Consider the following 25,544-nt stretch of genomic DNA (forward strand, 5'->3'; position numbering starts at 1 on the left):
TTTTTTTACTTGTCTAAGTTTAAGTTGGGAATTCTAAGTCTAACAAGGTTATATTTTTATAATTACAACCGATAGCGTCGTGATAAAAAGAACCAACATAAGAAAATTATGAAACGGCATGAGAAGCTTAGTTAAAATTTGATTATATATACTTGATCACAAAAAAAAACCCATTCCCACAAAAGTGAGTTTTGAGCCTTTATTGAGCATACAAATATACATCTTTACGCTAAATGCTCATTTTTCGTTTCTTGTGTGAATAGCCGGTTGGTTCTTATGACTCTAGAACTTGCCACGACAATTCATTCCCGGTCCTTACCAACTTAAACCCAAGTAAGTAAATGATGGAGGCATTAGGACTAACCCTTTTTCTTTCAACACCATTATTTTTATTTTTCTTTTCACCTACCCAAAAATTCCCCCTAGTTAACCCTTTTGAGCCTAAACCTTTTCATTTCTTAACCCAAAACCCTTTTTACCCACCAAAAAACCTTTTTTTTTATCTTTACCTTTTATTTTAGTAACAAGCTCGGTTTTCGTGTGACTATGAAAAAATAAAAATAAAAAAAAAATAAAAAATAAAAAATTTTTACAATGAAGTTGGAAATAAACAAACAAAGCTTCTCAAACAAAAGCTTGTTTGAATAAATACTTCATTAAAAATAAAAAAAGTCACAAAAACGAAAGGTTTTACGAAAACCGACGCTTTTTACGTTTTTCGCCCTTTTTCTACTAACCACTAAACTAACCCAACTACCCACCTTTAGCCCAAGCCTAACCCTTCACCCCAAAAGTCCTCTTGATATTTACAAAGATATAAAGTTAAAAAGAAAGAGGATTGATTGCTTGGCAAGCCTATGGTAGGAATAAGTTCCATGCCGCTCTCGAGTGATTCACTTAAATACACCTTCGGCTGAGTGTGAGTGATTTCCCCCGTGAGGTATGTGAACTTGTATATAAATGGAATTTTAGAAAGGCATGTTATGCCTTACTAAATAATTTATCTTATGAAAAGTTTTTATAAATCATAACGAATAGGATTGTAAATAAATAAAAATAAAACCTAAACGATCTTGGAAAATCCCGACACTCTAGGAGACGCCCAAAACCTTCTCTTCTACCCATTCCATTTGGGAGTGTAAGCCACATATTAAAGAGTTTTGCTTGAGGACAAGCAAAGATTCAAGTGTGGGGATATTTGATGTGTGTAAAATGCAACATATAAATTACATTAAATAAGGCATAAAACTAACCCTTTTTAAGTACTAATGTTGGAAAAAGTGTACTTTTGTCTTCCTTTTGTATTTTCGGGATTAAATGAGCTCAAATTAACAAAAGAAGCAAAAAGACAGCAAAATCTAACATAAATACTAGAAAAGGAACAAAAGTGGATTGCCCGACCCCTCGACAGCATCCTCCCAAGCAAAACAGAGAAGACATGAGACTGAACACGCCCGTGCTCAGTGAGCACGGGGCCGTGCCCAAGAAGCAGCAGAAAAGACAAACCTGTAGAAGCTTCTATCGCCCACCACGGGGCCGTGCCCAGTGAACATGGGGGTGTGGTCAAAGTACTGCAGGCGCATTTATTGTAATTGCGAATTACAATTAATGAAGAGAGAGAATGTCAGATGGGCACGGGGCCGTGCCCAGCGAACACGGGGCCGTGCCCAGACTTCTGTTCAGCCTATAAATAGGAGTGCTAGGAGCCATTGCAACTCATCCCTTGGCACACCACCTCTCTCACACTTCATCCACCACCCACCACCATCACAACACCATCATCCACCACCCTCATCCATTGTCCATAATAGACAACGAACAAGCAAGGCGTTTAACCTAGATATTTAGAATAATACGCAACGAACTCGTTATTATTTATTGATTAAAATCAGTAATCCTAATATTTAAGTTAGATAATATTCCTCATATTTAAGTTTTTAAAAATGATTAAATATTAGAATTTAACTCATTCATAAAATTAAGATAGTTTGGTAATTTAATTAACTTTAGCGTTTATTATTAAAGAGAAAGAAAAGGAAATATAGAAAATTATTTGTGGTTATCGAGATGGATTATAAGGAATTTTGAAAGAAAAGATTGAAATAAAATTGTTGCTTTTATTTAGAAAAAGGAATTTAAAGTAAAATAAAATAAAATAAAAAAATAATAATAAAAAAACATAACGTGACATGAACATCAAAAGAAAAAAATGTTTTAAACTCTAACTTCAGTCTGTTTGCATTTGTTATTAACTGTTAAAGATCAATTTCATATAACAAAAAAAAAACGAATCGATTTAATCAAAAGAATATACCGAACAGTTGACGTATCGATTCCGTCGTCGTAAAACTCCGGCAGCTTGGTTCACTCCGACGTTTCGCGAATCCGGCGAGACTTGCAAGTTACTCCGACGACTATACAGGGATGTTTATTCTTTCTGAATCGACAAGGTCTAGAGAATGTGTTTATGGTGGGTGTTTTGCGAAACAGAGAGGGTGCTCGAGAGGTGTTCGGTTATTCCGGTGAAAGCTTTATTCTCCGGTGACGTGATATAATCGAGAGTTTGAGAGAGAGAGAGAGATTGTTTTGTAGCAAGGTTTTGATACAGCCAAGGTTTGCTTAAATACACGTTCGCGGGTTTTAGAAATACCGAAATTTCCGAAATCGAAATGGTAAGATTGGTGTCTTCGAAGAATGAGGACGGGATCATGGTCAAGTTCTTGATTGACAAAGAAAAAGGAAACGCGGGATGGCTGTCAATCCCGGCAATTCAGCGAAGAAGAAAAGGAAAGTTTGGTTGTCGTCGTTCTATCCTTGGCGGCAATAAGAAAATGGAAACCGCTAAACTCGCTTAAGAATTAATAAGCTGGGATTATTCACAGCGATGATGGTAGCCCATCCGGTTAAAGCGCGTGTGTGTTTGGTTTGAGTGACAGGGTTTGAATCCGAGCGGATGCCCCTTTTTGTTGTTTTTAATTCTTTTTTTCAGTTTTAATAGTTTCACTTTAGCCCCTGCAGTTTCACTAACTGAGCTAACTGAGTTCCTTTAACATAGTTAATTTGTTTAACTAAAATATATTAACCTTTAACTTAAATTAATCAATATTACTATTATACTTTTTAAACTTATATATTTATTTTACTAACTTCGTAAATTTAGATTTAAACTAAAAATATTAATCTAACTAACTAGGTTACTTTCATAACCTTAATTCTAATTTGAAATCTAACGAGACTAACTGAATTATTAAAAAAAGAATAAAACTTGTAGATTATAAGGTTAAATAAAATAAGAAAAAGTAAATAACCATTTTTTTTATAAACGGATTAAATTAACGATATCCTATCAACGATTATTTATTTCGAGAAAATTTCCGAGGTTTAAAGTTTAGGATCCGTATTTTTAAAACGGGTCGGATTTCGAAACGGGTCGATTTTGACGGGGGTTACACGCAGAGTTCACTTGGGAACTCGAAAGCGACATGAAGACGAAGTACCCACAGTTGTTTGTTACGGCTTCAGCCTAATTTCGGGACGAAATTCCTTCAACTAGGGGAGGCTGTAACACCCCGTGTTTCGAAGTCAAAGTCAAGAATGAAGTCAAAGGAAGAAAAGATTACTAATAGCAATCTGTCTCTCCTTGCTCAATCTCTGTTTTGACTTCTTTGACTTGTAGTTAGTCTATTTTGTGTTTTACATTAGTTGTATTATGTGGAGTAATTAATTATAATCGCAACAATCGACGAATATTTATCGCTACGAATCGCTTTAGGACTGTGAACCAGTCGTCCGATCGAGCTGCCTGGCCGATCGGCCAGCCCTTTCCTCTTTTGGAACTCTTTAAATACCCATGTCACTTTCATTCTTTCTACTTTTGGAAACTCTCTGACCGACCAGCTCGTGCTCCTCGCCTTTTCCTCGATTTCTCTGAATTCCAGTAAGATCTCGTCCTAAATCTTGTACTTTCTTGATCTACATGCATTCCTACATCATTCTATCTTTTGAATCTTAACTTCTAACCGTGAAATCACCAAGATTCAAGGTGTTCTTGGATGACGTCATCATGTGTTCTTAAAGAACTTCATGTTTTGGCCTCAATCCACCAAGAACAACTTAGATCTAACCGATTTCCACATAAACAACAAAGATCTTTCATAGATCTAAACATATTCACGTTAAAAAAAATTTAGAGAACGTTTTCCAACCCTCTTTCAACTCTTTTACACTCAATGCACTCAAAACCGATAGAATCGGAGCTTGTACCGACTTCCTACTCATTCTTGTGGTTGTGTTGGTCCAAGATCCGGATCCCATCGACGAGGGTTACCGATTACGGGTTAAACCTGGAACACCGTCTTGAACGGTTAATTGACCGGATTTGGGTGATTCCTGTCCGACCAGGAATACCAAGTATTGACGAGGTTTCTATTGCTTAACACGTTATCAAAAACATCTCGATAAAACGACAAACAACCAAAACAACCAAGTGTAAGACGAACAGGATGACTAGGACGGGGTGCCGTCCGATCGGACTGCTGTCCGAACGGACAGTCACCCGAACGACCGGTCAGCCGAACGGCTTGCACCTTGGGTGTCACACCCCAACCGATGGCGGAAATATCGGGATGAGACAAACAAATCGCTCAAAAGCATCATAACACTATTGATGACAATATAATTTAAATTCAATTTCATAAATGCTAAATTGTCATACATTGTTCAAACATGATCAAAACAATATTTCAAATTTCAAACATAGTTTATTTCCTAGGTGAGTTTCTAGTCCACCCTAACTTGCTTCTTCATCATCTTGTCTATCAACCTGCAGCATGTATTAAAATAACATCAACAAAAATGTTGGCGAGTATACAAGTTTGATACATAGCATAAAGTAGAATAAAAAGTTTTAACGCTCATATCCAACATGAATAAGATGATACAAGTTACTAATATGCTGAAACAGTGTCACTATATGTCAAACCCAAGTTTCCAACGCAAGCACCCCAAGACTCACTCAAGGGCGGTGCGTACTCCTATAGCATAGGAGTTTAATAAGTATAACAAGTCTCACAAGTCTCGGAAGTTTAATAAGTTTAACCAGGTTAATGAGCACATAGACACAAAAAGTTTACATAGCATACGAGATTAACAAGCATCAAATTGTTTCATATCTAAAAATGGATAGAGTGTGCATATAAACAGTTTCAAGCGTTGTGTGTTTTTGTATAGAATACATGTTGCACCCAAAAGTGACAAAATAAAAATGGGATCAAGTATACTCACATTGATTGCGTTGTGATTTCTTGTAAGTAACGCACGAGTAAAGATTGGAAATCCAAAAGAACGAACAGGAGTGATTAACCTAGGTAATTAGAATGTCACACGTGAATGATCCAATTATCATATGTAAGTTAATAAAATCCTATCATTTATTGTTTAGACTTTAATTAATTAACTTACTAATTTTTTTGGGTTAAATCATAATAACACATCATTAATTAATTAGATTTTGTAAATCTATTATATATAATAAATGAAAGTCATTTGGGCCACGTGTCAACACCAGAGAGCCCCTAAATGCCCTTTTTCCCACCCTGCAGTGTTTTCCCTTCTTTATCTTCTTCTTTTGTCTACTTCTCAATTCAGATTTCATTTCCCTCTTCTCTCTCTTCTCTCTGGCGATTCAAATGACGATTCAAAAACCAGATCTGCGATTTCAGGTACCTTTCATCTAATAACCTAAAATCATCTTGAATCTCTCTTATGTTAATCGTTGATATATGTATAGATCTGTATGTTTTTCATTTTGTTGTTCAACCCTAGGGTCCTCCACATCTTCTAATCTTCTCTGGCGATTCAAAAACCAGGTAAATCTCTGCTTTCAGATCTACACAACTATGCTTCATATTCAGGGCTTTTTATGATCCCGGATGGAAGCTTACTGTTGAGGAGTATTATGATCGGCAGAGTAAGCATATTTTGGATACGATTGTTGAGACTCTGTTGAAGGTGAGTTGTTGTTTTGGTTTGGTTTAAGTTTGTGTGGGTTGTTATGTAATGTGTGTTTGGTTTGATGGTTATTTGGATGGATTGGTTTGTTGTGATGTGTTTAGGATGAAAGGAGGAAGTTTATTTGGGAAGAGATGTCGTATTTGGAGAGGTGATGGCGGGATGCTCCGGATGCGAAAAAGGAGGCTTTGGTTCGGTTGCTGCAGAATGGACAGTTGGAGATAGTTGGTGGTGGTTGGGTGATGAATGATGAGGTAAGATTAAGTTAAATCTCACTTGCTTCTCTATCAATGATTTTGATCGTATAGTTTATGTATGATACATATATCTTACAGTCCCGAAAGATAAACATGTTAGCATGGTTTTGTCAATATATATGCAGGAAGTGATTGCACTTTCTCTTGATCTTTTAGCCTTACTGAATTTTATCTTTTTAATGTCTGTTGCAGGCCAATTCACATTATTTTGCCATCATTGAACAGGTACCGTTTTATCATTCATACTAAATTATCTCAATTAGTTATATTAGCTGATCAAAGTGTCTTATATGATATAAACTGCTAATTTTAGTCTGGTATAACAACTGGAAGTTACACAAAACCTTTTACATGTTATACTTTTTTACATTATAAGATTATAATTTTGTTTTCATGATGAAGTTTGAGTTCAATATCAGGTTATTTTACTTCAGATGATGGAGGTCCAAAACCTTTAACCGTGTTTATTGTTCATTTTGTTTGGTAGGTATGTGATTGGTCAACAACTGTGGATCCAACATAAATGTTGAAATATATATTGATGATTGTTGATGCATTTTTTTTGTGTGTCTGTTACTAGTCTTGTAATTATGTGTATTTTGTACGGTCTTTATCAGTTATCGAGTCTGTATTTGCAGTCGACCGAGTCGGATATCCTCCTATCCGCTTGTGTCTGACGTGTTTGTCTCTTTGTTATGTATTTGGTAGTAAAACTATGCATGTTGCATATTGAGGGTATATCTGTCATTTGTATGAGTATTTGTGCCTTCTCTTTCTGCTGCATGTGGTTTGCAGAAACAGTTAACTATTTGCAGGCCTTGGCGAAACACTCTGTTTCGTCAAGTACATGTCGACGAAACAGAGATGGTGACATTTGGTTCTGTTTCGTCAAGGTGGTCAACGAATCAAATGTGATTCGTTGACTGTTGGGCTTATTATTGGGCTTACTTCTGTTTCGTCAGCCCACTTTCAGTTTCGTCAAGTTATTCAGCGCATCTGCTATATAAGGCACAGGTATGTCACAGTTTAGTCTTAGAGATGAGAGAATACCCTGAAGGTCACTTTGTGTAAACTGTGTTTGTATCAGTTGTGAATTCTCATCCAGTTAATCAAACGATTGTGTTTCTTTGGTTAACCACTGTCTTCTCTTTGTTCTATGTTTGATTTGGCTTAGTTAAGTGGATTCCGCACACTTAACTTTGTTTGTTATAAACAAGGATTTTGTGGTGAAAATCGATCCTCCGATTTAGGGACCTACAAGTGGTATCAGAGCCGTGGCTCTTATCCTTGTTTAAAATCAAACATAGTTCGGTTTGGTTGTCTTGTGTTTGTGTTTTGCTCAAAAAGTGTTCTTGAAAACTTTATATTTTCTGGAAAAAGAAACCTTAAAATTAGTAGATATTGTTTGCTTGTTAAGAGTTTTGCCAAAAACCATGCTAGTTTGAGTGTACACATATAAACTGTTGGTTTTGGTTGAAAGTCTTAAACAAAAATCTGTGTTCGGAAAGTATAAAATTCACCGGTTGTTCTTGTGTTCTTCATATATTCATAAGAAGTTCATAGTGTTCTTGATAAAGTAACTTTTTAATCCAAGTGATAAGGTTTAGGTGTTTTGAAAAGTGTTGAAACATACCCTATTACCCACCATACTTCTAAGTTGGTAGAAAAGCATGGGTTGAAAATCGTGTGACTTGACAGACAGTGTATAAACAATTCACCAACTTTCACCAACCTCTGACAACCTTTTTGACGAATCTGCTCTCGACGAATCAAGAAGTCACCGAATCAAAAAAGTGTTTCGCCAAAGTTTCTTCGACGAATCAAAAGTGTTTCGCCAAAGTTCCCTTCGACGAATCACAGGTGTTTCGCCAAAGGTTCTTTTGACGAATCAAACATCTGATTCGCCAAACTTCTTTGACGAAACAAAATCTGTTTCGTCATCAGTCATTTCGTCAATACAACATTCTGTTTCGTAGAAAGTGTTTCGTCGAGAAAATTGTCAATTTTCAACAGAAGGTTTGCAAGTTCATCATAACAGTGTGTTTTCAAGTGTTTATTCAGGTTTTCCACTAGTATACATCAATCATGAGTTGCACAAGTCCTTGGGACTGGAGTACGGACCCACAGCCCGGTCAAGATCAAACTTCCGCAGCAGCATGGGCAAGAAGTATGTTTCCACAATCAGCGATCAGTGCAAGTCAATGGGCGTTGGTATCCAATCAAAGTCAAAGTATTCAAAATCTTCTGCTTAGTGAAAGTGAAACGGGCAGCAACAATCGTCCACCAAAGTTGAACCATATGAACGATTTTCCATCATGGAAAAGCCGCTTTCACACATATGTTCAAGGGCAAAGCACCGAACTTTGGACGTGTTTCATCAATGCATTCAATCCTGATCTGGAAGTTGCAGCATCCACTTCGGAGGGTTATGCTAATATGCTTGAAGATCAAAAGAAAGCCTATGACTTGGAGAAAAAGGCTTTTGCAATTCTTACACAAGCGCTCACCAAAGAAATTTATCATCAGTTCTCTTACTGCAAAGACACGAAAACTTTATGGGAGGCTTTAGTAGCAAGAGGAGAAGGCAATGCAGCTGCTCGAAAATCTCGCCATGATTTGTTAAAGAAAGAATTTGAATCATTTCAGTTTTTGGAAAATGAGACTCTAAATGATATGACTACACGTTTTTATCACTTGATTAGTGAAATGTTTGCTTATGAGGTTATAGCTTCTCAACAGGAAATGGTGACTAGATTTGCTGATGCTCTACCTCCAAAGTGGAGTTCATTTATTGAACTGCTGAAGCATACGGGTACTCTGAATACAGTCAACATCTATGAATTCATTCAAAAGCTGGAACACAAGAATGATGAAGAAATCCGGAAAGCTAAACGAGTTCCTGCTCCTCAAAATACAGAAATGTATCTTCCCGGTTTCGATGCCTTGGCCAGAGCCGCTGCTGCTCAACAACCAAAATTGCATTTGTGTCCAATACAAGTTCCTTTCCGTTTCCTCAGTCAGCTCCTACTCCGGTTTTTGATCCAAGGGCTTATATTCCAACACCACAACCTGTACCTCAAGCTAATCCTGCACAACCTCAATTCGATCCGAGGGCTTATATTCCAACATCACAACCTTCACCTCAAGTTAATCCCGCACAACCTCAATTTGATCCGAGGGCTTACATTCCTGTCCCATCACAACCACAACAACAAGCTCATTATACCAACAATGCTCAACCTCAAAACCCAAACACTATCCGAGTCGACACTTCAAAACTTTCTCAAGTTAGCATTGAAGTAGCAAAGGAGCATATGGAACTTATCAATACAATGGTCAGTGCTTATTGTGGTTTAGTAGCAGGTCAGATTGGAAATATCAACATGACCCACGAAGATTATCAACAGATCGACAAGGATGAAATGGAGTTGATGGATATCAAATGGGCTTTTGCTAGTGCAATTAGAAGGGCAAAAGACTTCATGGCTCGAACTGGAAGAACTTCGTTGGAAGGGAAGAAAGATACGAAGTACGGGTTTGATAATTGTGGCGAGAAAGGGCACTTCAAACGTGAGTGCACCCGACCGACTAAACAAGGCAATCATAACCCATTCAGAAACCAGACGAGTACTTCAAATGTGAATGCCCAGCAAGAGAATCGTGACAGGAGGATTGTGGCAGTCAACAACAATCAGAGCCAGTCCGGACCATCAAATCCCAATCGGGCTTTGACTGTTCAAGCTGATGAAGGATGTGACTGGTCAGTGCAGTTTGGGGAAGGTGATCAAGGAGGTGGAACAGCATGTTATGCAAAGATTATCAATCACATCAAGCATGTTCATAAGGAAGAGTTTTCTGATAGTGACGACAGTTCTGGTTATTCTGGGAGTTCTGATGAAGAAGGTTCTATTTCTGGGGATAATCAATCTGAGCCTGATGTGAAGGAGGAAGCAGGGTCTGATGTTCAAGATTTATTAAATGAAGCTGAGGAGTTAAAATGTCAGAAATCAGTTCTGATCAAGAAGGCTGCTGCTGTATCTAAGGAAATGGAGAAATTCTTTTCTGAAGATGGATCTTTTTCTTTTCAAACAGCCTTTATGGCAAATGTCTCAGCCTCTTCGAGTCAGGTAAATACTGAAACTCCTGCTCCTATTGTTTGTAAATCATGTGCAGATATGAAGCTTGAGTCAGAAAAGCTTCATAGTCATAACCAAAATTTGCTTGTTGAACTATCTAAATGCAAAGAGGCAAATATGGCTTTAACTCGGAACGAAAAAGAATTTAAATCTGTAATCGAAACATTAAAGAAAAGCGTGTCCGAAGTGAACAAAGTGGTTTACCATAAACAAGTGAGTATAAATGAGTACATAAATATTGTTGAGGAAACCAAAAAGCAACTAGCCATTGCCAAGTGCGAACATGATGCAATCAAACAGAAATTGGAAAGTTATTCTAACTTCCGATTTGTGCTTGATCACATTATCGATGTTCAACAACTGAAAGGAAACAAGAAAGGCGTAGGGTATGAGAAGTGTCCGCCCCCTTTGAGACATAATTATACCAAAATGCCTGATGAAGAAGATATGCCACGGTATGAACCCAGTGTGCCTCTTAATTTTGAGGAATTTTCTACTGGCCTAGGGTTCAAACCGGACAGTTCTTCAAACACATCCTCTAAGCAACAAGAAACCTCAACATCCATGATACAAAGTCCTCCAATTATTGAGGACTATGAGTTATCGGATGATGAATCAGAATTGGATGTAAGTGACCAGGATAAATCACTTGACAAGATGAAAGGAGTAGTAATTCCACTTGAGAATCACATTCTTTGTGATCCTGATACTCGTGTTGTTCCATCAGTTGTAAAACAAGTGATAGATCCTGTCAAAGTTAACAAGACGTCTGTGTCTGCTGTTAAAAGCAGTACTGTGTTGTATACGTTGGTTGGTGGTGATAAAATCTACTCAGATCGCGATTTTCCAATTGAAAATGTCAATCAATCTTTGATTGATAAAGTCTTTGAAGATAACACAAACAAATTTTTGGAAAAACACTTCCGGGAATTGTTGTAACACAATGTGATCCAATTCCTAAGGCTGAGATCAGAAAACAGTTTGGAAATCAAAAATCACCAACCACTCAACAACCTAGTGCTTCTAATGGTAAACAACCTGTCAAGCGAGCTCAAAAGCCTAATGTCTCTCAAATGAAATCTGAAACGAAAGGAGCTCGGTTTCAAAAGAAAGTGAAAGATGTCAAATTTGTGTCATCCAAGGGTACTGATAAGATTGAGACTTTTGAGAACAAATCAAACACCGATTTTGTACAACAAGTCACGATCTTAAAACGTAACAGTGATAACAATTACACTCAACATACAAACGGGTGTGATGAAAAGGTTATTACCTCAGGTTCCACGGGTTCGACATCTTGTGGTCAATCAAATTCTCCTAAATTTGTGGAAAGGAGAACATGCTTTAAATGTGGAGAGTTTGGGCATATCATTAAAAATTGCCCAAACACTCCAAAGGATAAATTTGTTGAGAAAGCACCACCTAAAAAAGTTCACCCTCAACGTCATTCAGTTTCACCAAAACGTGATAAAAGAACAGTTAAAGAACAAGAAACTAAACAACGACGTAAGAACATAAAAACTGTTGAAAAAGCTTTGAAATCTGAAGTTAAAACAGTTAAAAGGGAACCAAGTGTTTCACAACCAGTAAAACCAGAAGCTTCAAAAACTGTTTACAACACTCAATCTGGTAAGCAAAAACAAACTTGGAAACCTAAGACGGGTGATAATTCAGGGGGAGCAGTTGTGCTTGAGAATCATCAAGAAATTGAGATCACGTTTCGTGATGCTCAGGGACGACCCAAGACCACTAAGGCTTGGGTCCCCATCCTCAACTGATCTTTAAACGACATGTGCAGGGTGTTCCAGGAGGAACTATTAATAGTCTTTTGATTGTTGATAGTGGAGCATCCAGGCACATGACTGTCGACTTACGGCTTCTATACGACGTGAGAAATATTAGAGGAGGCTATGTCGCATTTGCGGGAGACAAAGGCGGATACATCACTAGAGAGGGAAGTATCTCCAATGGTATTGTGTGCTTCGATAAGATCAATTATGTTCGTCAAATTGATCATAATCTTCTCAGTGTGTCGCAAATCTGCGATAAAAAGTTCACCGTGCATTTTGATGATGCCGGTTGTTATGTGCTTAAACCTGGGTTCAAAATTCCACAAGAATGGATTCTCTTATTGGCTCTGATAGTTAATGATCTTTATATTCTCGATATGAGCCAAGCGATTACAACATCTGCACAAGTCACTTGCTTTGTCTCGAAAGCCACAGAAAAGGAGTCTATATCTTGGCACAGAAGAATGGGGCACATTCACTTGAGGAAGATGAACCATTTGGTGAAAAACAATCTTGTGAATGGTGTGCATGTGAGAAGTTTTCATTTACAAGATATCTGTGTCTCGTGCCAAAAAGGGAAGCAAACGAAGAAGTCTCACCCTTTGAAGAAAATCAACACTGTCAGCATGCCTCTCGAACGTCTTCATATGGACCTTTTTGGACCTATGAAGCACAAGACAACCTTCGGAGATGCTTATTGTCTAGTGGTTACCGATGACTATTCTAGATTTTCTTGGGTATCCTTCATGGCACACAAGAGTGAAACTCCTGGCATCCTCAAGGATCTTCTTACTATGTTGGAGAATCTCTATTCGTTGAAAGTGAAGAGGATCTGAAGCGACAATGGAACCGAATTCAAGAATCAAGTTATGGATGAGTTCTGTACTTCTAAAGGCATCCTTCATGAATACAGTTCTCGTTACACTCCACAACAAAATGGTGTCACGGAGTGGAAGAATCGGACGATAATTGAAACTGCAAGAACAATGTTAGTAGAGTCGGAACTCCCTGTTCAGTTTTGGGGGGAGGCTGTGTCGACTGCATGCTACACTCTAAACCGAGTTCTTACAGTAAAGAGACATGGCAAAACTTGTTTCGAACTCCTTCAGAAAAGGAAACCGGATCTTTCTTACCTAGAACCTTTTGGTGCTCCATGTACTATGATTGAGCCGGATGGAAAGTTTGGAGCGAAGGCTATCGAGGGTTTCTTCCTTGGATATGCTACTCCGAATTTTCGTGTTTGGAATCTGGCTACCAAAAAGATTGAGCTATGGAGTGAAGTCAGAGTTCAAAGGTACACGAGTCCTGTTAGGGCTCCGGGTGATCCGTGGATGTTCGATTATGATGGACTGTTTGACTCCTTCAATCTGCCAACCTTTGACGAAGAATCAGCAGCTGCTAGAATGCTATTTGAAAGTGACAACGCTGCTGACTCGCCATTGGTTAGACCCGTTATTGTTGGCCCACAAGGTTCTTCATCGGTTAACAATACGGTACAGAATGAGGTATTTGAAGATGTTGCTGATTACAATGAGTCTTCGGAAGATGATGAATATCATGATGCAGCAGAAGGATCTTCAGCTCCAGTTGCTCCTGTTCAAGGTGCCTCTGTTGATACACCTCATGTGCAGAATATAGACACTGCTGAAGGGAATGCATCCACTTCTACACACATTCCTGGTGTGGAGTTGGTTGTTGATCTTAATTTTAACAATTTGGGTATCAATTCACGTGTTTCTGAAAATCCTGAAATGAGGATTCACGATATCCATCCACAGCAGAACATTATAGGAGATGTCCAACGCGGTGTGCAGACGTGTAATCAGCTGAGAAACAACCAGAATGATGGTTTGTATTCAGCCATTAGAGAATCTGGTCTTCAGAATGATTGGTCCTTCGCGTGTTACGTGTCACAAGAAGAACCAAAATCGTGGAAAGAAGATTTGAAGGATAATGCTTGGGTTGAAGCCATGCAGGAGGAACTGCAGCAATTTCAAAAGCTTGGTGTTTGGAAGCTTGTTGAAAGACCAGAAAACTACAAGAAAATTGGCACGCGATGGGTTTTCAAATGCAAGAAGGATGATCTTGGAGTGGTTATTCGTAACAAGGCAAGATTGGTCGTTCAGGGCTTTTGTCAGATCGAGGGGATTGACTACAATGAAGTTTATGCACCAGTTGCACGTCTGGAAGCTATTCGGATCTTTCTTGCTTACGCTTCATTTAAAGGATTCAAAGTCTATCAGATGGATGTCAAAAGTGCTTTTCTTCATGGGATAGTTCAAGAAGAGGTGTATGTCGAACAGCCTCCAGGTTTCGAAGATCCTGTCCATCCTGATCGGGTTTAGTTGCTCAACAAAGCTCTTTATGGTTTACATCAAGCACCTAGAGCTTGGTACGCAACCCTATCCAACTATCTTCTGGAGAATGGATTTCGACGAGGTCTTATTGATTGCACCCTCTTTATCAAAGAACAAAATGGAGATCTTCTGCTGGTGCAGGTATACGTTGATGATATCATATTTGGTTCTACTAACGAATCTTTGTGCAGGCAATTCGAGCGTATTATGCAAGAGAAGTTCGAGATGAGCGCTATGGGGGAGATGAATTTCTTTTTAGGCCTACAAGTTCAGCAAACCGAGTCTGGGATATTCATCCATCAGACTAAATATGTTGGTGACATCTTGAGCCGGTTCCAGATGTCAGATGCAACGCCCATTGGTACCCCACTTCCGCAAAATCACGGGATTACTCCGGATTTGAAGGGTGAAAGCGTCAACTCCTCCTATTATCGTGCCATGATCGGATCTCTCATGTATCTTACTGCTTCGAGGCCTGACATCATGTATCCAACGTGCCTGCTCGCAAGATATCAAGCTAATCCGAAGGCCTCCCATTTGTCAGCTGCAAAAAAGGATTTTTCGCTATTTGAAGGGATGCCCAGACACCGGTCTTTGGTACCCTAGGGATGATAGCTTTGATTTGACTGCCTACAGTGATTCTGATTTCGGCGGTTGCAAAATTGACGGCAAATCAACAACAGCAGGATGTCAGTTCTTAGGAAGTCGCCTGGTTACGTGGCAGTGCAAGAAGCAAACATGTGTTGCTACATCAACCTGTGAAGCAGAATACATTGCTGCCTCCAGTTGTTGCTCCCAAGTCTTGTGGATACAACAACAAATGCGTGACTACGGTTTTGAATTCCTATCTACTCCTATTTTTGTTGATAATAATGCTGCCTTACAGATCACTAGAAATCCTGTGCAGCATTCCAAGACCAAACACATCGAAATTAAATATCACTTCATACGTGATTATTTGGACAAAAGATTAATCGATGTTGTTCATATCCCCACCGATCACCAACGTGCCGACCTGTTTACAAAAGCATTTGATAAATCACGGTTTGATTATCTACTTTTGGTCAACGGCATTAAGGTGATACCCGAGTAAACCACTTTGGCTAATCGTTTTCGTAAATATTTTCTTTCAAAATTCGAAAAATACAAAAAGATTTTCGTTTTCGTAATCTTTTAGCATTTTAGGGGGAGAAAATTTCAAGAAAATACAAAAACATTAGAAAAACTCAAAAATCCAAAAAGATGTCTTTATGATTCTGCCTTTTCATTAAAAAAAAAAACCAAAAATGAGTTTCTTGGAAAAAGGAAGGTGATGATATTCACTGGTGTGGTCGGTCAACATGTTTAAAAATCGTTAAACAAATGATAAGTATCTCTTCTAACGATATATTGATAGGCTCACAATGAAACTAAAATGTGCAGGATGATACAAACCTAACAGACTTCAAGTCAGGTGGGAACCATTCATTGGCATATGGTCTTGGTACCGAAATGATATTCGGTCTTTATGCTGCTAATCATCTGGGTATCATGGTTGTATCTTTTACCGAAAAATAACGGGGACGCAAGTATAGATCTTCCATGATACCATACATACGTGTACATATTGCATCCGACCTCAATAAGTGATAAACAATCACATGTCCAAACAAATAAGTGATAAAATATCACATTTATCCGGGAGTCAAGTTCGTCTCTCTGCTGTACGAAAGTACTGACCTGTTCACGGACTTGCTCCTGTGCCCTCATGCATCGAAAATCAAGTTCCTCATCAATAAGTGATTCTATCACATAGGGCTTGGTTTTCAAATCAAAATAAGTGAGTATCTCACATCTTATACGGTCAAACAGATGATAATCGGTATACTCACCGGTAAGATGAATTCTCGTGCATACCTTGATACGGGAATGTGTCGTGAAGTGGATTCACATCGACTTGTAAGTATAACTCTTACCGTAAAGCGTATCTCCTAAGTGTGATTACGTTTGATAAGCATGAGTTTATGTGGACAACAATATCGATAATCGAGGTAGTATACTTATCAAGAACTTTAAATAGAAATCAAATCATGTTGACTAAGATTGTAAGCTGGTATGATTCCTTATCCTTGAAACTCGCAAAAGTTGCATCTGTACAGTTGTTTATCTTGTCAATTTCAATTGCATTTTGTTTAGTTTTCAGCATTTTAAGAATTACTTGTCGTGTAGTGTTTAAGCTTGTTTTTGATTATGCCAAAAATGTTGCTTGGTGTTTATGACCGGAAGCCTGAAGCCTACTTCATAAATCATTCTTGTTTTTGAAAACTCAAACTAATGTCAAAATGGTTAATTGCTAAAACCTGTGTGCAGTATGCAAACTGTTTCATGCCTTGGTGATTTTGAAAAGGAAGTTGATGAATCAAAATATAGTCGACGAAACAAAGTATTTTTGACGAAACTGAAACTGGTCAAAGTCTAAATGTGAGACTTGGTCAGTATTTAGTCAACCTGTTTGGTGGTTGACGAAACAGACAATCTTGTCGAGCTGTTGACGAAACAGAGAGCCCAAAATCTGTTTCGTCATGGGCTAAACATACAAGCCCAAGTCCAGGCCCAAGACTTTGTTTCGTCAAAGCCCATGTTTCTGTTTCGTCAATTTCCGTTTCGCCAAAAAGGGGAGTCGGTGTATAAAAGTCTTTCATGTCAGTAGAGATGGTTACTTTTTTCAAACCACTCAAGTTCAACTGTTCATCTTCTCTCCAAACACACAAAACCCATACTTTCGGTTACCCCATTTTTCTCACAAATCATCCGATTTTCATCAGAATCTCACATATTTCAAAGGTGAAAACATGTTTATAATTATGATTTTCGTATTGTGCACCATCGGTTTTCACCGGAGACCATCGGAAACCTCTTACAGACCTGTTTTCCTTTGATATTATATGCTTTGATATTAAACTTGTTGCGATTTCTTCCTAAAACTGTTAATCTAAGTGCATGTGTGTTTGTTATGCATCTGATTCGGGTTTGGGTTTGTATAGCAAAACAGGGGATTAAGGTTTGTAGTGGATTTATCATATTGAATGGGTTTTTGACTGAAAATCAAACCCTTATCTGTTTTTGGGCATGATTTGTACTCGGTTTGGGATAAACAGATAACACTTAGTAAGTTTTTATGAACTGCACTTCGTTTAAACCCCATTCGGCGAAACGCCCAATTTCAAACCCTAACTCCGGCGAATCAGATAGTCGGCGAATCAGATGTTTGGGGAAACAGACAGTCGGCGAATCAAATGTTTGACGAATCACAATTGTCAACGAAAAGGAAATGGTCAAACAGTCTTCTGTTTCGTCAAGGGTTTGTTTGGCGAATCAGAATGGTCAACGAATCAGAACCGGTCAACAACCAAGTTCTGTTTCGTCAAATGCAATTTCTGTTTCGTCAAAGGATCTTTTGACGAATCACAGTGGGTCAACAAAACAGATTTGGTCAACAATCAGACTCTGTTTCGTCAAACCATTTTCTGTTTCGTCAATGATTCCTGTTTCGCCGACCATGCCTTAGAAAATTTCACAGTTTGAAATTGTTCACAGTGGACATGGATTGACAGTCTGTCTGTCAAGTGGATACATGAATTTGTATCCATACATGTCCAAATGTATATGTAAGTGAGTGTAGCTTATTGTGGACGTTTTCAAATTGCAGATGGCACCTAAAGAAGGTAAAAGGAAGCCGACGACAAAGAAGGAGAACAAAACAGAGGAGGAAATCATGTCTGAAAAACGCCATAACCAGATTGCTTACTTGGATCTGGAGGATAAACTTACTGAATTAAAAGACATTACCAAGTGGATCCGGGAATCTCGTATCAACTATGCGGTTACGTTCTCAACGCCAGTATACAAGTCTCTCGTCAAGGCATTCTGGGATTCGGCGAATGTTGGTCAGGTTGATGGCAAAGAAGTCATCAGTGGACGTGTTGAAAATGTGGATGTGATCGTGTCCCCTGATATTCTAAATGAAGTTCTTCAGCTACAAGATATTCTGGACGCTCCAGTTTCTGTACCGATTATGTGTACGCGAGGGTGTTTATTACGGATGAAATGCACCGGAGATATCTTTAGTATGCAAATTAACAAGGGTGATCTGCCGCTAAGATACAAGTTTCTGCTACACGTTCTGATCCAGTGTTTGAGCAACAAACGGGCCGGTTACGACATGGTTAGCAACGAACTCGTGGGTCTCATGGTGGCCTTAGTGCTAAACAAACCGTTTAGCATCTCAGGGTTCATCTTTGGGAACATGAAGGAGAATCTGACAAGAACTGGAAAGAACAGGACCATTGGAAGCAAGTATTGGATGTATCCACGTTTTCTGCAGATGATAATGAATGTTCAACATCCAAGTCTTCCAAAAGCAGACAATGATGTGCTGAAGATAGAAGCTATGAACTTCAACTCATTACGAATTATCAAGAACTTAGCTCATAAAAGATACAAGGAGAGCGTTCCTCCAAGAAAATTATTTGGTGCTCTTCATAACACAGCGTACGTTGCTCCTGCAGACAACAAGTGGCGTCATGAGGATAGTCAGTCTGATAATGAAGAGCCTGAGCTAAAAAAGATGATGAGTGAGAAGTTTGGTCCAGAACCGGATGTGTCTGATGAATCAGAAAGCGACAGTGATGATGAAGGTGGTAATGGTGGTGATGGTGGTGATGCCGGTACTGTTGGTGCATCAAGCGTAGGAACTACTGGTGGTACTTCAGCTGGTGGTACCTCAGCAGGGGGAGTGTCAGCTGGTGACACATCAGCCGGTGGTGATGATGAGGCTGATTCAGACTATGATGATGATCTCTTACTTGAACCTGGATACAAGATGTATCTGGATGAACGTGGGGTAAGAAGATACAGGAAGATCAGGCAGGAAGATGATCCGGAATATGTTCCTTCTGATCTTGAAACAGAACGTGCAAGAAAAGGAAAAGCCGAAAAATCAGCAGAGCGTCAGAAGAAAAAGAAAGCTCGGAGATACTTGAGTACCTCCTCCCGAGGTTCTGTGCCACAAGCTCCTATTCCAGAACCACCTGTAGTATCTTCTCCTCCTGCAGCTCAAACCGTATCTCCGCAGATTATTCCACAACGATCCATGGCTGCTGTAATCAGAGCAACCACTTCTCAACAACCGAGTAGTGAACGTCAAAGGATCTACTCGGAGATGACTCAAGAAGAAAAGAATGATTTTCTGTTCCGTCAATATGAGGCTGCAGCAGACCGCATTCAAAGACAGACTGATTTTATTCGTATCACGAAGAATGATCAAATCCATCATCAGGTAGAGATTGATAGGCTGAAAGCTACTGTTGGTGAACAGGAAGCTACTATCCAACGCCAACAAGCAGAGATCGATCGTCTTAAAGCTGAAAATGAAAGGATGAAAGCTTCCGAAGCTGAAAGGGATAGAAGGAGTTCGGTTCTCCAAAAATTGGCTGAAGACCTGAGAAATAGATGTGATGTGATGAAAGAGTGGTATGACTCGCGAAATACCACAATACTTGAAGGGGCCAGGAAGATGAGTGCTAACTTCGATTTTCTCCGTAAAAGAGTTGCTACCTTGTGGGAGGACAGGTGTAAGCAGCAAGAAATTCTGCAGAAAAGGGATGAAGATCCTGAGGATCAAGGGAATCCTGATTCAGCTGCTACACCACAGCAACCCCCAGTCGGTACTTCATCTGCTGTAATCGTCTATCAGCCATCAGCACTAGGGTCATCTCAAGGAACATCCAGCGGAACTGTTGGTGAAGAACAACTACTTGAAGCTTTAGCTGGTACACCCTCTGTCCCTAGTTCAGCTGATTTAGCATTGCAGGCTGTGCATCCGGTTATCGGAGAATCTCTTGAAGAGGGTGAGATTGTTGATGATCTCACGCCTCAACAATTGATCACCTTGAAAGCAATGCGAGACGTTGATGATGAAGAAATTGAAAAGATGCCGAGTGAGCCAGAGTCTGCAAATGTGGAGAACGTTGATGAGATTGTCTTCGAGGGTGATGTGAAGAAATCATCGTATGTTAGACAGGATGGTACCGAATTTGCTCCGTTTGATGAAGACTGGTTGAAAGACAACGTTGAAGATATTGATGAACATCTGAAGAACCGTGATACTTCAGAGAATGCCACGGATGCGTTCACTGCGTGGCGTCAACGGTTTCTGTCTAAGGTCTCAAAGCCTGTTCCAGAGGCTACACAAGTTGACTTCTTACAGCTGGAAAAGGCTAAGCCTAGTGGGCGGATTCTATGTTGGATGTTTGTTCAAGAAATCCATTGTGTTGCAATCAAGCGGGAGTTCGGGATGCAGTATTTTAGGTCGCTGCTGAGCATCTTATCTTTGCCATTTTATGATGTGGCTGCCTTGACAAAGATAGATCTCATTAATCGCTCAAAATTTGATGGCGCGACGCTATTTGAACGATTGATTCGAATGAACAAGAAATCGGGGTGGAAAGACAAGTCTTACAAGCCTCAGTTCCCCAGACATCAACAGATAAAGTTCACGCTTGATCCGGAAACCAACACCGGGAGATACAGGCTTGTGTACGAGCCGGTGAGAGTGGTTGAAAAGATTCCGTTAATGCCGATGCAGCAGGATTTTCTTGGTGATATGCGCTTATGGTGCTATGATTCAGACACGCATGAGGCAGTTATTGTTTTCAATGATGATAAGAACTTCAGGATATTGGATCCAATGTGGCTGGTGAATATGTCTGCATCCGACATCGCCAAGTTGTACCGGCACGACATCTTTTATGAGGACAAGGACGCACACCAGGCACTGAAGTTTCAGCGCGTTGCTTGCTATTGCTATTACAGGGGAATCCATTCGGGCAGTTCCTGGTCCGAACGTCACTGAAGAAGAAAGATATGAAGACCGAAGACAAGCAACAGACAAGGGGGAGTTTGTTGATGCATTTTTTTGTGTGTCTGTTACTAGTCTTGTAATTATGTGTATTTTGTACGGTCTTTATCAGTTATCGAGTCTGTATTCGCAGTCGACCAAGTCGGATATCCTCCTATCCGCTTGTGTCTGACGTGTTTGTCTCTTTGTTATGTATTTGGTAGTAAAACTATGCATGTTGCATATTGAGGGTATATCTGTCATTTGTATGAGTATTTGTGCCTTCTGTTTCTGCTGCATGTGGTTTGCAGAAACAGTTAACTATTTGCAGGCCTTGGCGAAACACTCTGTTTCGTCAAGTACATGTCGACGAAACAGAGATGGTGACATTTGGTTCTGTTTCGTCAAGGTGGTCAACGAATCAAATGTGATTCGTTGACTATTGGGCTTATTATTGGGCTTACTTCTGTTTCGTTAGCCCACTTTCAGTTTCGTCAAGTTATTCAGCCCATCTGCTATATAAGGCACAGGTATGTCACAGTTTAGTCTTAGAGATGAGAGAATACCCCGAAGGTCACTTTGTGTAAACTATGTTTGTATCAGTTGTGAATTCTCATCCAGTTAATCAAACGATTGTGTTTCTTTGGTTAACCACTGTCTTCTCTTTGTTCTATGTTTGATTTGGCTTAGTTAAGTGGATTCCGCACACTTAACTTTGTTTGTTATAAACAAGGATTTTGTGGTGAAAATCGATCCTCCGATTTAGGGACCTACAATGATTCTTCATGCTTGATTACTTAGGCTACATGTTGAGGACCGAGATATTGGTTTGTGAATTTAGGGCTTTTGGCTTGCTTTTATGAATGCTATAGACAGCGATACATTGGTTGGGAAAAAATAAATTTTATTTAAATCTGTAATGTACTAAAGTTGGATATATATTAACGGTATGTTCTATTTAGGAAGTACACCTCGATGCTTGAATTTTGAGATAAAGATAAACAAATAACCATGGTGCAACTGGATGGTTTGTTAACACTGGCTGGTCAGGTGGAAGGTAAGTATTGGGAAATATTGTCTGTATAGTTGTGTTAATCCAGTGAGAAAATAATATTGCATACTAAACCAGCCGATTTCGGGTTTTTTTTTCGGTTTCAGTCCTAAACCAGTTTTTTTGTTGGAATTTCTACTTTTACTTTTGTTGTTGAAATGCCCAAATCGAAGCAAGTTGCCCAGTTTGATATCTAAATGTTTCGGTTAAGGTATGGTGTTCCCGGATTAATGATGTGGTTTGGTACTGGCCTTGTAAACTGAATCGGTTGTTTAACTTCTATTCTATTTATATTTTTGGAATATGTAGTTATGTATATGTATATGTATTATAATATTGAATCCTAATTATCAATGGAAAATTTTCATAGTATACTAATGGTTTCTTTTTTTTTAAATACTTGGTTCAAGCCGCCCAAAACGAACCAAGTCGGTTGGTTTGATATCTAAAGGGTTCGGTTCTGGTGGTTTGACAGCTTGGTTTGGAACTTTGAACTAACCGTGTAAACCGAACAAGTTATTTAACTTTATTGGTGAGTTTCATCTCTTTGTCTATGAAGATGTATTGTGGATTTGCTTTATTATTTGTTGACAAAATTTATCATGTTGTTTTCAGGAGATAGCTATGCTGGAGGCAAGGCGTCAGCGTGTTAAAGAAAATGTTGCCCGTAAGTGTCATCTAAGCTTTGCTCATATTCTAATTGTCATCTATTTTTATTTCATACCTGATCATATGAAACCTTTTTGTAATAACTAATAATTACTTTTATATGATAAGTTCTCATTAAGGAAGAGGAAGAAAAGAAAGCGAGGGAAGGCAGTGGTCGTAAAATAACAAGCATGGGTACACTACATTTTCTTTTTTTACTTAAATTATAAATTTTCAACTTTAACCAAATAAATGGATCAATATCCTTTGCTTATTCACCTCGCTTACATTTGTAAAGGTAAAGACGATGTTGTCAAAATGGTTTCGAGTCGGATAATTGGTCAAAATGGGTTCGAGTCTGTTTGAGATGACCTGGGACACCTTTTTGTCTAAAACATTCAGCTTTTTAATAAATATTTTCTAACTGTTGTTCCTTTTCCAGTCCGGAAACATTGAAGATGCTGAAATGAAGCGTACATTTAATATGGGAATCGGTTGTTTAACTTCTATTATATTTATATTTTTGGAATATGTAGTTATGTATATGTATATGTATTATAATATTGAATCCTAATTATCAATGGAAAATTTTCATAATATACTAATGGTTTTGCTTTTTTTTAAATAGTTGGTTCAAGCCGCCCAAAACTGAAGCAAGTCGGTTGGTTTGATATCCAAAGGGTTCGTTCTGGTGGTTTGACAGCTTGGTTTGGAACTTTGAAGTGTAACACCCCGTGTTTTCGAATGTCAAAGTCAAAGTCAAAGTCTGAGTCAACTTTGACTTCTTTGACTGCTAATGTTTCTTTTTACTTTTTGTATTATGTGGAGTAAGTGTTGTAATCAGAAAGAATCGAAGTGATCGAATGTTTAATCAATGCGACCGATTTACGACTGTGAATAGTAGAAAGTAACAATGCGATAAAGTTAATCAATCAATAATCAAGCTAATCGATTCACCAATCAAACTCGAGACTCGAATTATGTGAACTCTGGTATTGTATTACGTGTGTGTGTGCCTTATGTGTTACTTGTGCGTGTTTACTTATATGTTTGGTGTGGTATTCAAGCGAATCAATCGAAACCGACATCGAAACGTGACTTGTAGAAGATTGTATGTAAGATATAGTGGTTGAGACTGAAAGTAATTTGACTAGGAACTCTATCGTATTCGTATCATCGTCCATCGAAATCGAAACATCGAAAATCGTCGCGAAACGCTCAAAGTGGGTCGCGGGTCGAACAGGAGGCATCCTGGTCGAACAAGCCAGCCGATCGGCTAGCATCTTCCTAGCCGATCGAGCAGCCCATTCGATCGGAGCTCCTGGCCGATCGGCTACCACTTTCCTCTTTTGGAGCCTATAAATAGGGCTGTCATTGTCCCACTTTCTATTTTTGGAAAGCTCTGACCGAACCAGCCTTCTTCTTCACCTTTTCTCAGATTTCTCTCAACTTCGGTAAGTTTTCACTCTAATTCTTGTACATTTTTTATCACTGCATGATTCTACACCTTTCTATCTTTCAAAACTTGATTTCTAACCGTGAAATCACCAAGATCTAAGTGTTCTTGGGTGATGTCATCATGTTGTTCTTGAAGAACACCAACTTTGGCCTCATTCAACCATGAATAGCCTAGATCTGACCGGTTTCCACATAAACACACTAAGATTTGTAAGAATCTTAACATTTTTATGAATATTTTCCAACTTTCTTCAACCTTTTACACTCAAAACCTTAAAACCGGTAGAAACGGAGCTTGAACCGGCTAACTAATCATTCTAACAGTTGAGAGTTTCAAGATTCGGATTCTACATACAAGGTTCACCGACGATGGGTTAAACTCTAAACCGACGTTCCGAACCGTTCACCGGCCGGACTTGGGTGATTCCTGTCTGAGCCAAAGAAACGAGTAGGAACAGAGGATATCATAGTTCAACTCGTTATCAAACTACCTCGATATGACAACAAGTAATTAAACAGCCAAGAGTTAGACGAAAGGCCGACCAGGTCAGACTTGCTGGCCGAACGGCTAGGCTGTTCGAACAGCCCAGCCGATCGGACATGCCAGCCGATCGACCGGGCCAGCCGATCGGCTAGCACACGGCGTCTCACTTTTCAAACTTCCTGAGGTATGGTATTGACGAAGTGATGTTCGGTCGAGTATGCTACTCGATTGGTAAACATTACTCTTCGGATCATGAGATACTATGCTTCAACACTTGATTGATTTTACAACTCGTTCGTAGTAAAGAATGCCAGCCGATTGAACAGCCTGTTCGATCGAGCGACATCCTGTTGAGAATCACTTCTAAGGTTCCCAGCCGATCGGTTAAGCCGGCCGATCGAACGGACCGTTCGATCGATCGACCTGAAAGGTAAGGACATTTTAGTGTTCTCATATACTACAACGAAAACTTCAAAA

At 39.1% G+C, this 25,544-nt stretch overlaps 1 long non-coding RNA gene across 2 annotated transcripts; it reads left to right on the forward strand.

The window, feature by feature from the left end:
- Positions 1 to 5,659: 5,659 nt before the first annotated feature.
- LOC110934393 lies at positions 5,660 to 23,720 on the forward strand. 2 transcript variants are annotated; one of them, XR_004892089.1, is made up of 7 exons: positions 5,660 to 5,720; positions 5,868 to 6,009; positions 6,114 to 6,263; positions 6,459 to 6,491; positions 22,228 to 23,009; positions 23,093 to 23,144; positions 23,255 to 23,720. It is a non-coding gene; the product is annotated as an uncharacterized LOC110934393 (long non-coding RNA). The 2 variants fall into 2 exon arrangements; XR_002588296.2 differs by lacking the exons at positions 22,228 to 23,009; positions 23,093 to 23,144; positions 23,255 to 23,720 and adding an exon at positions 6,754 to 6,819.
- The last annotated feature ends 1,824 nt before the right edge of the window (positions 23,721 to 25,544 follow it).

Source organism: Helianthus annuus, chromosome 4 (assembly GCF_002127325.2).
Source record: "Helianthus annuus cultivar XRQ/B chromosome 4, HanXRQr2.0-SUNRISE, whole genome shotgun sequence".
NCBI lineage: Eukaryota > Viridiplantae > Streptophyta > Magnoliopsida > Asterales > Asteraceae > Helianthus > Helianthus annuus.